Source organism: Rana temporaria, chromosome 1 (assembly GCF_905171775.1).
Source record: "Rana temporaria chromosome 1, aRanTem1.1, whole genome shotgun sequence".
Classification (NCBI taxonomy): Eukaryota; Metazoa; Chordata; class Amphibia; order Anura; family Ranidae; genus Rana; species Rana temporaria.
The window spans coordinates 16,630,213-16,644,456 of NC_053489.1; positions in this window are offsets into that span (position 1 = coordinate 16,630,213).

A 14,244-nucleotide genomic window follows, 5' to 3' on the forward strand; every position below is an offset into this window, starting at 1 on the left:
CAGCTATTCTTCACACAGAATTTGAATCGGTCAATCATTTTTCCACTGTTCTGACTTGTAATTGTTCTGAAAATGTACAAAGTGAATTTCAACAAAATGTGTTACGATTTGTTACAATTTTATTCAGAGATTCAGATACAACCGAATTTCTGAATAACCAAAAACTTCCCAGAATTTGTATTCACACCGAAACAAATCTCACATGTGTAATGAGCACTGCTTGGTTTCCTCCAGACATAACATTTAGAATTGAGGCCAAACATTTCCATTTTGGTTTCATCAGATGAGAGAATCTCGGTCCTCACAGTCTGAGATTTCTTCAGGGGATTGTTTTGTGAACTCCAAGAGAACCTTTATGTGTTTTGCACTGAGGAGAGTCTTCCATGTAGACACTAGACATGTGCAATTCATTTATTTACCCATCGAAATTCGGACAAAATTTTCATTAATTGGAGATTCGGATGTCTCTGAATTTCCAAATCACAATCATAACAAATGTCAACTAATAAATTATAACAAAATGAATTATACAAATTTGCAAATGAATTTGAATTTGAAATAGAAACATATTACAATAACACTGGACTACAAAGAGTAGAAAGGAAATGAAATGAAAGTAGCAAAATGTTACCAGAATTGTGTCACTAATAAAGGAAAACAAAGTCCTGAGTATTCATTGGCTCCAGTTTCCAAGATACAACTTCAGGTCAAAATTGCATCAAAATAATTCTAAATGATGAGGGGGATGTGCGATTATACACCATGGGGTAAAAGACGCAGTGTGGAGGGAATGTTTGGATATTCTTTTTAGATCTCTTTTACAATTGGGGGAACCATGAAAAAATATCAGTCACTACTATGATTGGTGGTTCCTCCACACCATTGGGACTGGGAAAGACATGGAATTTTTTATTTATTTTTATTTTAGCCAATGACTCAGATAAGTTGCACATGTAATGCAACAACAATGAGGGGCCTGACTCTTGTCCTGATCCCCTTTTTTGCATCCAAAATAAAGGTGTTATGTCTTTTTTACCACTGCTGTCACTTTTGGGGTGCAAATGTAACATTCCACAAATGTATGAGAAGTTATCTGTGTTGTTTACACAGTTTGGAGGCGTCTTGTCTAGACATGTGCACTGCCAGAAAATGTTTTGTTTTATTTTTTTCTATCGGGCCATTCATTATGATCGCAATTCGTAAATTTGTGAATTTGAAAATTCAAAAATTTGTAAGTTTGAAAATTCAAAAATCCATACATTTCAAAATTCATAAAAATTCAAAATTCATAAATTCAAAAATTAGAAAACAGAAAAATAAGAAAGGAAATCCCAAAATTTGAAAGAATAACTAATTATCTAACTAACTAATAATATCTAACTATTAAATTATAGGTATTGGAATTTCCTTTCAAATTTGGCTGTTAGTGAACGTAACGAATTCGAATTTATCTAAAGTTATGAATTAACCAACGAAAATCTAAACAAATGGAACAGAACAAATAATTAATGAATGAATGAATGAATGAAAAACGTATATAGCGCGGCACATGCGAACTGAATCGCCTCTGGGCGCTTGATGTTTTGTGTCTCATGACATCAAAAGAGTAGAGTTTTAATCTGTCTTCTGAAAGTCAGGTGGTTTCCCTCCAACCGAGCGCTGGTTGGTAAAGCGTTCCATAGTCTCGGACCTTGAAAAGCAAACCTTCTTTCTCCTTTGGACTTGTATTTGGTTTTTGGCACCTTGACCAGATTTTGGTCAGTGGATCGCAGAACGTGATTAGAATTGTGAGGTTCTATCTTGTCACAAAGATATTGCGGCACCTTCCCATGGATGCACTTATGTGTCAGGCAGAGTGCTTTAAATACAATTCTGTCTTTTACTGGCAACCAGTGAAGGGTTCTCAGCGAAGGTGAGATTGATTCCCATGTCCTTTTCCCAGTCACCAGTCTGGCGGCCGTATTCTGTACGACTTGCAGACGGGCTATTTGGTACTTTGGGAGCCCGAGGTAAAGGGCATTTGCATAGTCCAGTCTGGAATTCACGATTGTTCCCACCACGACTGCTACGTCTTCTTTGGGGATAAATGGAATAAGTCTGCGTAGTAGGCGCAACAAATGGTGCGATCCGCTGACTACTGACCCTATTTGTGCGTCCATTGTCATGAAGGTGTCAAAAATGACTCCTAGTCTTTTGACTTTGGAGCTAGGGGTGATGCTTTGGCCCAGAATGGGCGGCGGTGTCCAGGTTGTTGCCAGTTGACTCTTTCGGCTGGCGTGAAACATAAGAAGTTCTGTTTTGGAACTGTTGAGTTTAAGATAACTCTTAGTCATCCAGTTTTCTATCGAAGAGAGACATTTCTCTAGACTGAGATGATGATCCTTTTTGTTGCAGATGCGAAAATACAATTGCGTATCGTCTGCATAAGAGTGATAAAGTAGTTCTTGGCTACTGATAATATCAAAGAGAGGGCGAAGATAGATGTTGAACAGTACCGGTGACAGGGGGGATCCTTGGGGGACTCCACATGGCACCGTGCGTTTTTCCGACGTGAAAGATCCCAGTTTCACTGTTTGTGATCGGTTTTCAAGAAAGGAGGAAAACCATGGTAAATCACCTTCTGCGCTTCTGGCTACCTCGGCCAGTCGCATCAGTAACATTTTGTGGTCTACTGTGTCAAAGGCTGCGCTTAGGTCCAGCAGAACCAGGAGACAGGATTCTCCCTCGTCTGCGGCCTCGAGGGCATCGTCCCATATTTTGAGTAAGGCCGTTTCTGTCCCGTGTCCGGGACGGAAACCTGATTGAAATGGATCGAGTAGATTGTGGGTATCCAGATGCTGTTGCAGCTGTTGTACCACTATTTTCTCCATTATCTTGGAGAGAATATTTAGGCCTGTTATGGGGCGGCGGTGAGTTGGGTCCTTGGGATCCAAGTTAGGTTTTTTCAAGATGGGCTGGATTGTGCCCTCTTTCAGCAGGGATGGCACTATGCCTTCCTTAAATGACTGATTTATAAGCTTTGTGATGGGAGGCGCCAGAATGTCGGCGCATTCCTTCAGCAGCTTGGTGGGAATGATGTCATTGGGTGCTGTGCTGTTCCGCAACGCACCAATGATATTTTTGGTGGTATCGATGGAGATGGGTTCCAGAGTGAACTTAGTTGATTGTAGAAGGTTTCTGTTGGTGTTTTGTAGTTGATTGAAGAGGGGGCTGAGGGGGGTATTATTTTGCAGAATACTTACCCGGATTCTTTTGATTTTATCGATGAAGAAATCCGATAGTTCATTACAGAACTCTTGGGTGTCTGAATTGGGGACTTCAAGACATCCCGGATTCATGGTCTGGGTGACCATCTTGAAGAGTTCTCGGGGGCGGTTCATGGCGCTGTTAATCGTCATAGAAAAATGATGTTTCTTGGCTTTGAAGATTTCTTTATGATATTGTGTTGTTATTGCCTTGTAGATGATGAGGTGATCTTCTGAAGGGCTTCTTTTCCAGGCGGCTTCCGCCCTTCTGCGCTCTTGCTTCAGTAGGGACAGCTGGTTGTTGAACCAGCCGGACTTTTTTTTCCGGATGCGGACTTTGCGTTTCGGTGCTACTAAGTCGGCTGATTGTAGCAGAGCTGCATTTATGGCATCCAGTGTATCTGAGGCTGTTAACTGAGGATGAATAGTTTCGATTCGGTTTCCCAAGGTAGATTTGAAGAGTTCCGAATGGAGCTGCTTCTGAGATCTAGCCCAGTGTATTGTCACCGGCTTGGGTGCTTTTATAACTGGTGGAATTTTGGAAATTATGAAACTAATTGCATGGTGTTCTGTCCATGGCAAAGGTTCATTTCCCAAAATGTTTATTTTCAGATTTTGTCTGAAAATTAGGTCGAGTGTGTGACCTGAAGCATGCGTGGGTCCGCATATAAGTTGCTGTAGTCCTAATCCTTCCAGGTGATCGATGCAGGCATCCGCAATGGGATCCTGTGAGGAGTTGGCCCACAGATTGAAGTCCCCGAGCAGCAAAAGATGTTTTTATGGATATGAACTCCGTTAATGATGGTAGAAGCTGCGATTTTGGCCCAGGTGGCCTATAGCAGAGGAGAATGTGAACAGTCTCCTGGGGGTTAGTTTGAAGTTGAAGAGTAAGGGTTTCCATAAATGGAAGAGGATTTTGAAGGACCGGCTTAGTGATTGCAATATGAAACTTATGGATCACCGCTAGGCCTCCTCCTCTTTGCCCTATTCTGTTTTCCGTTATAATTCGATAATTTTCTGGCACCAATTCTCCAAGAATGGTGTTGCAGTCGTCTGAAAGCCAGCTTTCTGTGATAAAGAGGCAGTCTAGATCGTTTTGTAGTAAGAAATCGTGGATTTCTGATCGGTGTTTTACTGCCGATCTTGTGTTGATCAAAGCACATGATATGTGCTTGAGCTGGGTTAAATGGTTGAAATTTTTGATGGTCAATCGTTGATCGAATCTCAAAAGTTGGTCTATTTTTAAGGCCTTTTTGGTGACGGCTGGTAATACTTTTGCGAATTGTCTCAGACCCCAAATCGTTTCTGCAGAGTATCACAGTTTAACCATTGTTGCCAGTCACCGGGGGGGGGGGATTAATTGCAATAGAGGGAAGATTCGCTGAATCCTCTCGCTTGGCCTTGGTCCAGAGGAAGGCAAAAAAACCCTGGCAGTGCTAAGCCAATTTGCTGCCGCAGGGAAAAAAATTCCTTCCTGATCCCTGAAAGGCGATCGGACGAAACCCTGGATCAAGTACTGTTTGGAATGGGGGGAAGGGGGGGAAGAAGGGTGTCACTGTAGCTGAGGAGTACCAAAATGGCCGCCGACCGGGCCACAGGCCTCAGGTTTGGGGGCTGTTTGGCTTGGTGGGTATGAGCTGGTTGTTAATCCAGGGGAGGATGGGATCCTCCAGGGATAGGGGGATGATCCCTGACAATTCCAGGAAAATTTCCAGGCTGTCAGTGCTCCTTCTTGCGGCGCGCCGCTAGGCTGCGGCTGAAGCCGCAGTCTTTCCTAATTGCGGCGGCCGCGAATAAGGCCTGGTCTGGCGCGGATGCGGGAAAGAGCCGCAGATCGCCAGAAAAAACCGCTGCTATGCGCGGCGGGTGGCCGGGGTGATTATGGGTGACTGATTGGGGTGCATGCGGCTCTAAGAGAAGGTAAACAGCCGCAATTTGGATCACTGGAGTGGCTGTCCTGAAAAGGACGGTCACTAGCGATTCCTGGGGGTGGAAAGATGGCCCTGAAAGACAGGGTCTTACCTGAAGAGAGGGGCCCACGAAGGGAAGGAAGGAGCCGGTCCTATGGGCTGCAAGTTGATTCATGCAGCAAAGATTGTAGGAGCCTGCCTGCCTGTCTGCGGTGTCCAGCTGGCTATCTGTCTGGTCCCTGGAGAGAGCAGACTCGTCGGGAAGCGTCCTACTCCCTCACTGAACTGACACTGACTGATTATCCAGCTAACTATTAATAATTAGTGCTGTTACTTTTGTTTAGATGTGACATTCATTGTTTCATAGAATATAAATAGAGGGCGCTAGGCCCATACACAATAAGTATAGTGCCGTGACACAGTGTCTCTTTAACAATAAAATTGCAATATAAATAACACAAAAAATATATATAAATGAGTCCCAACAATTGCAGTCAAACCTGCACTTGAAACCACGCGAGTGAATTCAAATATGATCAAAAAAAATATATAAAAATAAAACAGTGAACAAAGTCCAATTGTAATGATAATTCTGTGAAAAAAGAAATGCCACCACCGCTTCAGTATAATTATCAATTCCACCCAAGGTGCTTTAGATAAGGTTTGCTCTTACTAGAGCTCGTTGACCCCTTTAATGAAAAAGATGGTCAACTAAGCTTATGCAGGATTGTGCCTGCAACACATGGAGATATGGACAGACCACTTTGCAAATCCAGGAACCTCACACGGGATTGTATGTAAAAGAAGAGAGGCCAGATAGCCAAATAGCGTGATACCGTTTTAATTAAAATTTAAAATATACATAAAAATCAGCCGAATGGCTCCTTACATTAGGGGGTGCCCACCCGGCACTGAGGCTGCGGACCTGTCACCGCTCAAAGCGGTTCTTAAGTAGGATACGCTGGGGAATGAAAGCCGCCGCTCACATGTAAAGCCAAACGATCTCTCCAACAGTCCAAAGCACGGGGGGTACGTCACGTGACCAGGCTGCCTCCACGTGGTCACGTGACGTACCCCCCGTGCTTTGGACTGTTGGAGAGATCGTTTGGCTTTACATGTGAGCGGCGGCTTTCATTCCCCAGCGTATCCTACTTAAGAACCGCTTTGAGCGGTGACAGGTCCGCAGCCTCAGTGCCGGGTGGGCACCCCCTAATGTAAGGAGCCATTCGGCTGATTTTTATGTATATTTTAAATTTGAATTAAAACGGTATCACGCTATTTGGCTATCTGGCCTCTCTTCTTTTACATACAATCCCGTGTGAGGTTCCTGGATTTGCAAAGTGGTCTGTCCATATCTCCATGTGTTGCAGGCACAATTCTGCATAAGCTTAGTTGACCATCTTTTTCATTAAAGGGGTCAACGAGCTCTGGTAAGAGCAAACCTTATCTAAAGCACCTTGGGTGGAATTGATAATTATACTGAAGCGGTGGTGGCATTTCTTTTTTCACAGAATTATCATTACAATTGGACTTTGTTCACTGTTTTATTTTTATATTTTTTTTTTGATCATATTTGAATTCACTCGCGTGGTTTCAAGTGCAGGTTTGACTGCAATTGTTGGGACTCATTTATATATATTTTTTGTGTTATTTATATTGCAATTTTATTGTTAAAGAGACACTGTGTCACGGCACTATACTTATTGTGTATGGGCCTAGCGCCCTCTATTTATATTCTATCATGTCCACATACTACTTGTGTTATTGAGGAGCAGCTTATTATTTATCTATATACACTCTCAATATTTGTATATATTTTTATATATAATTTTAATTTCTCTTTATATATATTAGTTAGGCGCGGAATTTCACTTTACACATTCATTGTTTCATGGATCATTTGTAACTTCAGATAAATTTGTATTTGTTACATTCACTACCTACCAAATTTGAAAGGAAATTCCAATACCTATAATTTAGTAGTTAGTAATAGTTAAGTTATTATTAATTAGTTATTATTTCATAATTTCACATTTTCAGGTTTTCGGATTTTTAAATTTCATATTTCTGAAATCTTCAAATTTACCAATTTAGGAATTTTTAAACATTCAAATTTACGAATATTCAGAAAAAAATGTTAAATGTGTTTTCATTCATTTCATTTCCGGATTAACACATTTCTCGAAATTTGATAAAAAAACAAATTTGGATCAAAACAAATTGCACATGTCTAATTTTGTCTTCTGAGGGAAAATATCACACAACTGTCCCTTGGAAATGTTGGGCAATGACACTTTCACAAGTCACCAGATGTAACTGTATGAGGCGTAGATCTGACCAAGACAAATGTACCTTGTAATAAAAGAAGAATAAATTACAGTCAGGTAATAATCTTTAGTGTCACAGTGAAGATACATTTATACTTCCATGTGGTGCCATTTTCATTGTTCTCCGTACTTTGTGGAGAAGTTACGAGACATCATGACCATCAGACTCCTCCCCCCCCTTGTAGGGAAATATACTCCTCTGTGTATAAATATGTATTTCATATTTTCAAATTTTGGGGTTTTCGGATTCTCAAATTTCAAACTTCTGAATTTTTGAATTTACCAATTTCCGAATTTATGATTTTTCAAAAGTTAATATTTACCAATATTCAGAAAAAAAACTTTATTATTTGTTTTCTAAATCATCTAATCAAAATATGTAAGAATTATCACATTTTATCTCAGAGGGTGATAATTTCCCCAAATATATAAACCAATGAAATAACATTAAGGTTTAGAAGAAATAACAATGATGATTCCTACTTGGGCTGCTTTATAGAATAAAATATAATATAAAAATAATAGAACATAATAGAGTAAAACCGAATAAAATATAATATAATAGAAAAAAATAGAGTAGAGTAGAATAAAACTGAATGAAATAGAATAAATTGTAAAATAAAATAGAACAGAATAGAAAAGAAGAAAACAGAATGAAATTGAAAATAAAAGAATAGAATATGATACTGTATGATATGATATGATATGATATGATATGACATAATAGAATAAAAAGTATATATAGAATAGAATATAAAAGAATAGAATAAAACTGAATATAATAGAAAATAAAACAATACAAAAGTATAGAAAAAAGAACAGATTAGAATAGAAAAGAATAGAATAGACAATAGATTATAATAAAATAGAATAAAATAAAAGAATATAACTGTCTTCCAATATTTGAATTTCAAATTTAGAATATAATTAAAGTATATAGAAAGAATATAGCCGAAAATCTAAATTAGAATAGATTAAAATAGAATGGAGTAGAACAAAATAGAAAGAATATATCATCTTTCCTAATTGGAATTTCGAATATAATAGAATAAAATAGAAAGAATATAGGGCAAGATTCACAAAAGAGATACGATGGTGTATCTCTGTTTCTATCTATGCGCTACGCATAGATAGCCAGAAGATCCGACAGGTGTAATTGTTTTACACTGTCGGATCTTAGGATGCAGTACCGTGGCCGCTGCTGGGGGGAGTTTGCGTCGTAAACCAGCGTCGGGAATGCAAATTAGGAGTTACGGCGATTCCCGACGGATTTTCGCGTTCGCTACGTCGCCGCTAGTCTAGTTTCCCGTCGCAAAGTTAGTCGGTTTTTTTGGTGCCTTAACTTTACGCAGCAATCGTATAAAATGCTGTATAAAGTATGGCTGTCGTTCCTGCGTCGAAATTTAACAAATAACGTTGTTTGCGTAAGCCGTCCGGGAATACGGAATTACACTAAGCTCGTCACCGTTTAAAAAAATGCCGTCACGGCGCGCAAAGCAAGATGGGAATTACGGATGGAGCATGCGCAGTAGATCCGGCGCGGGATCGCGCCTAATTTAAATGGCACACGCCCATTTGAATAGGCCCGCCTTGCGCCGGAGGCCGCCGGCATAGGTTTTCATCGCAAGTGCTTGGTGAATCAGGCACTTGCGATGAAAACTTGCGGCGGTGTAACGTATCTACGATACGTTACACCGCCGCAGTTCTATGTGAATCTGGCCCATAGCCTTCTTCTTAGAATTTTGAATAAATAACTGCCATCCAGAGTTTTTTATTTCAAATAAAATAGACTAAAAAAAGAAAGCATATATCAGTTCTTCAAAATTACAATTAAAACTTAGAAATGTTTATTTTTAATTCAAAACATAATAGAATAGAAATAAAATATCCATTTTCATAAATTTGTATTTCAGCTGTAAAATAATAAAAAATTCAAATTTTGAAATAGGAATTTTGAATAGAAAATAACATAATTGAATAAAATAGAAAGAATATAACCATCTTGCTGGTATTTTGCCGCGTATAGATAGACTTGCCATGTTAAGTATGGCCGTCGTTCCCGTGTCGAAATTAGAATTTTTTTTGCGTAAGACGTCCGTGAATAGGGATGGACGTAATTCACATCTAAGTTAAAAAAATGACGTTGTGCGTAATGCACGGCGGGAAATTTAGGGACAGCGCATGCGCAGTTCATTCGGCGCGGGGATGCGCTTCATTTAAATGAACCTCGCCCCCTACCCGCCGATTTGAATTACGCGCCGAGAGATACACTACGCCGCCGTAACTTACGGCGCAAATTCTTTGTGAATTCAAAGAATTAAAAAGTAAGTTACAGTGGCGTAGCGTATCTCCCATACGCTGTGCCTATCTAACTGTATGTGGATCTGGCCCATAGAGGTGACGTTTACAATTTGAATTTAGAAATTCAAATTTCGAATTTTGAATATAATAGAAAAGAATAAAATTGAAAGAATGTAGATGGTTTTCAAAATTTGCATTTCAAATAAAATAAAAAAATAAAATAAAATACTTCTGTCTTCCAAAATTCTAATTTAAATTTCAAAAATGTAATTTTAAAAATAAAAGAATATAATAGAACAAAATATATAGAATGTAGCTGTCTTCTGAAATTTGTATTTACAATTTTGAATAGAATAGAACAGAATAAAATATAAAGCACATCTTTTGAAATGCTGTTATGAACAGAAAATAATAGAATAGAAAATAATATAATTTAATAAAATAAAAAGAATATAGCATTCGTATGATATTCAAAGTTTGAAATGTTGAATACAATGGAATAGAAAGTATATAGCCACCTTCTAAAATCCATAATTTAAAATACAACAGAATAGAACAAAATATATAGCCAAATTCCAAAATGTTAATTTCAAAATATGTATTTTACATTTTAAATAGAATAGAATAGAATACAATACAATGGAAAGAATATAGCTGTCATTCAAAATCCAATTTGAAATATCAAAATTAGAATTTTGAAAAAATTTACTAAAATAGAAAGAATAAATCTGTCTTCTAAAAATCAAAAGTTGAATAGATTAAATGATAGAATAAAGTAAAATAGAAAGAACATAGCCATTTTCCAAAATATGTATTTCATATACAATTCTATTTGTTTCTATTCAAAATTCATATTTCAAAATTTAAATTTCCAAACACACACATATATATATATATATGTATATATATGTTTCGAAATTTTAATTTTGAAATATGAATTTTGAATAGAAACAAATAGAATACTATAGAAATAATATAGCCATCTTCTGAAAATTTGAATTACAGATTTAGAATATAATAGAATAAATTATAAAAAATATAGGGCCAGATCCACAGATAATTAGATGGGCGCAGCGTATCAGAGATACGCTACGCCGCCGTACATTACCTGGCGGATCTTCGAATCCTCAAAGAATTTGCGCCTTAAGTATTTCTGGCGGCGGAATTCAAATCGGCGAGTAGGGGGCGGGTTTCATTTAAATTAAGCGCGTCCCCGCACCGAATGAACTGCGCATGCGTCGTTCAGAACTTTCCTGCCGTGCTTTGCGCTAAATGATGTCGCTAGGATGTCATTTTTTTAACTTAGACGTGAATTACGTCCATCCCTATTCACGGACGACTTACGCAAAAAAGAAATTCAAATTTCGACGCGGGAATGACGGCCATACTTAACATGGCAAGTCTATCTATACGCCGGATAATAGCAGTTTTAACTATACGCCGGAAAACGCAGACTAGAGACGACATAAGAGAATGCGACGACCGCGCGTACCTTTGTGGATCGTCGGAAAAATCTAATTTGCATACTCGACGCGGAAAATGACGCAAACTCCACCCAGCGGACACCGAAGTATTGCACCTACGATCCGAAGGCGTACGAAGCCGTATGACTGTCGGATCGAAGCCAGAAGCCGTCATATCTTGGTTTGAGGATTCAAACTAAAGATACGACGCGGGAAATTTGAAAGTACGCCGGCGTATCAGTAGAATTTTGAATTTCAAGATTTGAATTAAATAGAATAGCATACAAAGAAGGAAATAGCCATCTTCTTAAATGTATGTTTTGAAATAGAATAAAATAAAATAGAAAAAATCCATAACTAACTTTCAAAATTTGAATTTTGAATTAACATTTTTGAATAGAAAAGAATAAAGTAGAAAAAATGTAGCCGGTTTCCAAAATGTGTATTTCAAATAGAATATAAAAAAATAAAAAATATATCTGTCTTTTAACATTCATATTTTAAATTTCAGAATTTGAATTTTGAATACCAAATAAAATTTTGAATGTAATAAAACAAAGTTAAATAGAAAGAATATAGCTGTCTTGAGAAATTAAGATTTTGAAATTTGAATTTTGAAAGAATGCAGCCATATTTCAAATTTTTGAATAGGAAATAATAGAATAGAATATAATAAAATATAAAGACTATAGCAACCTTCTGAAATTTAAATGTTGAAATTTGAGTTTCACATTTTGAATACAATAGAATAAAAACTATACAGTAATCTTCTAAAATTCATAATTTCAAACAAAATAGAATAGAAAAAGAATAAAGCCAACTTCCAAAATTCAAATTTAAATTTCAAATTTTGCATAAAAGAGAGTAAAATAGAAAAAAAATAGAAAGAACATAACTGCCATCCAGAATTTTTCATTTCAAATTCCAAAATTTTAATTTTGAATAAAATAGACTAAAAAAGAAAGCATATATCCGTCCTTCAAAATAAAAATTTAATGTTAGAAATTTGTATTTTTAATTCAAAACATAATATAATAGAATAGAAAGAATATAGACATCTTCCAAAATTCAGATTTCAAATAGAATAGAATAAAATAGAAAACATATAAAGCTGACTTCCAAAATGTAATTTTGAAAATATAATTTTGAATTTTAATATAGTAGCATAGAATAAAAAAGAAAGAATATAGCTGGTTTCCAAAATTCTAATTTCACATAGAATAGAATAGAAAAAACATCTTTCGAAAATTGAATTTTGAAATTTTAATTTCAAGTTATAATAGAATGGAATAAAATAGAAAGACATAGCTGTCATCTGAAATTCAAATGTTGAAAGTTTAATTTTGAAAAGAATAGAATACAATAGAAAGGCTTTAACATCTTTTAAAGTTTAAAATTCAAATTTGGAATAAAATATAATGAATATAACCAACATTTTTTTTCCATTTATTCTATTCTATTTCATTTGATTTGAAATTTTACTTTTGAAAGATGGTTATATTATTCTATTTTATTCTAAATTTAAATGTTAAACTTTGAAAGACGTTAGAGCCTTTCTATTGTATTTTATTCTATTCAAGATTCAACATTCAACATTTAAATTCCAGACAACAGCTAAATTATTTTCTTTTTTATTCCATTCTATTCTAAAAAGTTGAAATTTGAATTTCAAAATAAAATTTTCGAAAGTTGTCTATATGTTTTTTTTTTCTTTTCTATTCTATGTGAAATTAGATTTGTGAAAACAGCTATATTCTTTCTCTTTCATTCTATTCTATTATATTAAAATTAAAATTTTATTTTCAAAATCATAGTTTCGATGCCAGCTATATATGATTTCCATTTTATTCTATTCTATTTGAATTCTGAATTTCAGAAGATGTCTATATTCTTTCTATTTTATTCTATTATGTTTTGAATTTAAAATTATATTTTTTTTATTTTTTTGTCTATTTTATTCAAAATTCGAAAATTTGGAATTTAAAATTAATCATTTTGGATGGCAGTTATGTTCTTTCTATTTCATTATTTTTTCTCTTTATCTTTTTTTCTATTCTATTCTATTTTGTTTGAAATTATGGATTTTAGAAGATTACTGAATAGTTTTTTATTCTATTGTATTCAAAAATTGAAACTCAAATTTCAACATTTAAATTTAAGGAGGTTGCTTTATGCTTTCTACTTAACTTTGTTTTATTATATTCAAATTTTGAAATTAAATTTCAAAAGATGGCTTTCTATTATATTCTATTCCATTATTTTGTATTCAAAATTCTAATTTTGAAATTTAAAATTTGAATGTTAAAAGACAGATATATTTTTTCTATTCTATTTGAAATACTAATTTTGAAAACCGGCTAAATTTTTTCTACTTTATTCTTTTCTATTCACAATTTTAAATTTAACTTAACTAATTCAAATTTTGAAAGTTCATTATGTATTTTTTCTATTTTATTCTATTTAAAATATGAATTTAAGATGATATTTATTTTCCTTCTTTTTTTCCTCTATTCTATTTAATTCAAATTTTGAAATTCAAAATAAATATTCTGGATGAAAGCTATATTCTATTTCTATGTTTGAAATTCAAATTTTCAGAAGATGGCTACATTATTTCTATATTATTCTATTTGTTGATATTCATAATTCATATTTTAAAATAAAAATTTCCAAACATAGATATATATATTTATATTTTATATTATTGTATTTGAAATAAAAATGTTGGAAATTGGCTATATTCTTTCTATTTTATTTTATTCTATTGTTTTTAAATTTCAAATCTGGGAAGGCAGCTATATTCTTTCTATTTTATTCAACTCCATTCTGTTTTAATCTATTCAACTTTTGATTTTTAGTCAATTTTATTCAAAATTTTTATATTGATATTTCCAATTGTATTTTGAATGATAGCTATATATTTTTCTATTCTTTCTATTTTATTCTATACTCTTCTATTCAAAAATTAAAATACACATTTGGAAATTCAAATTTTGGA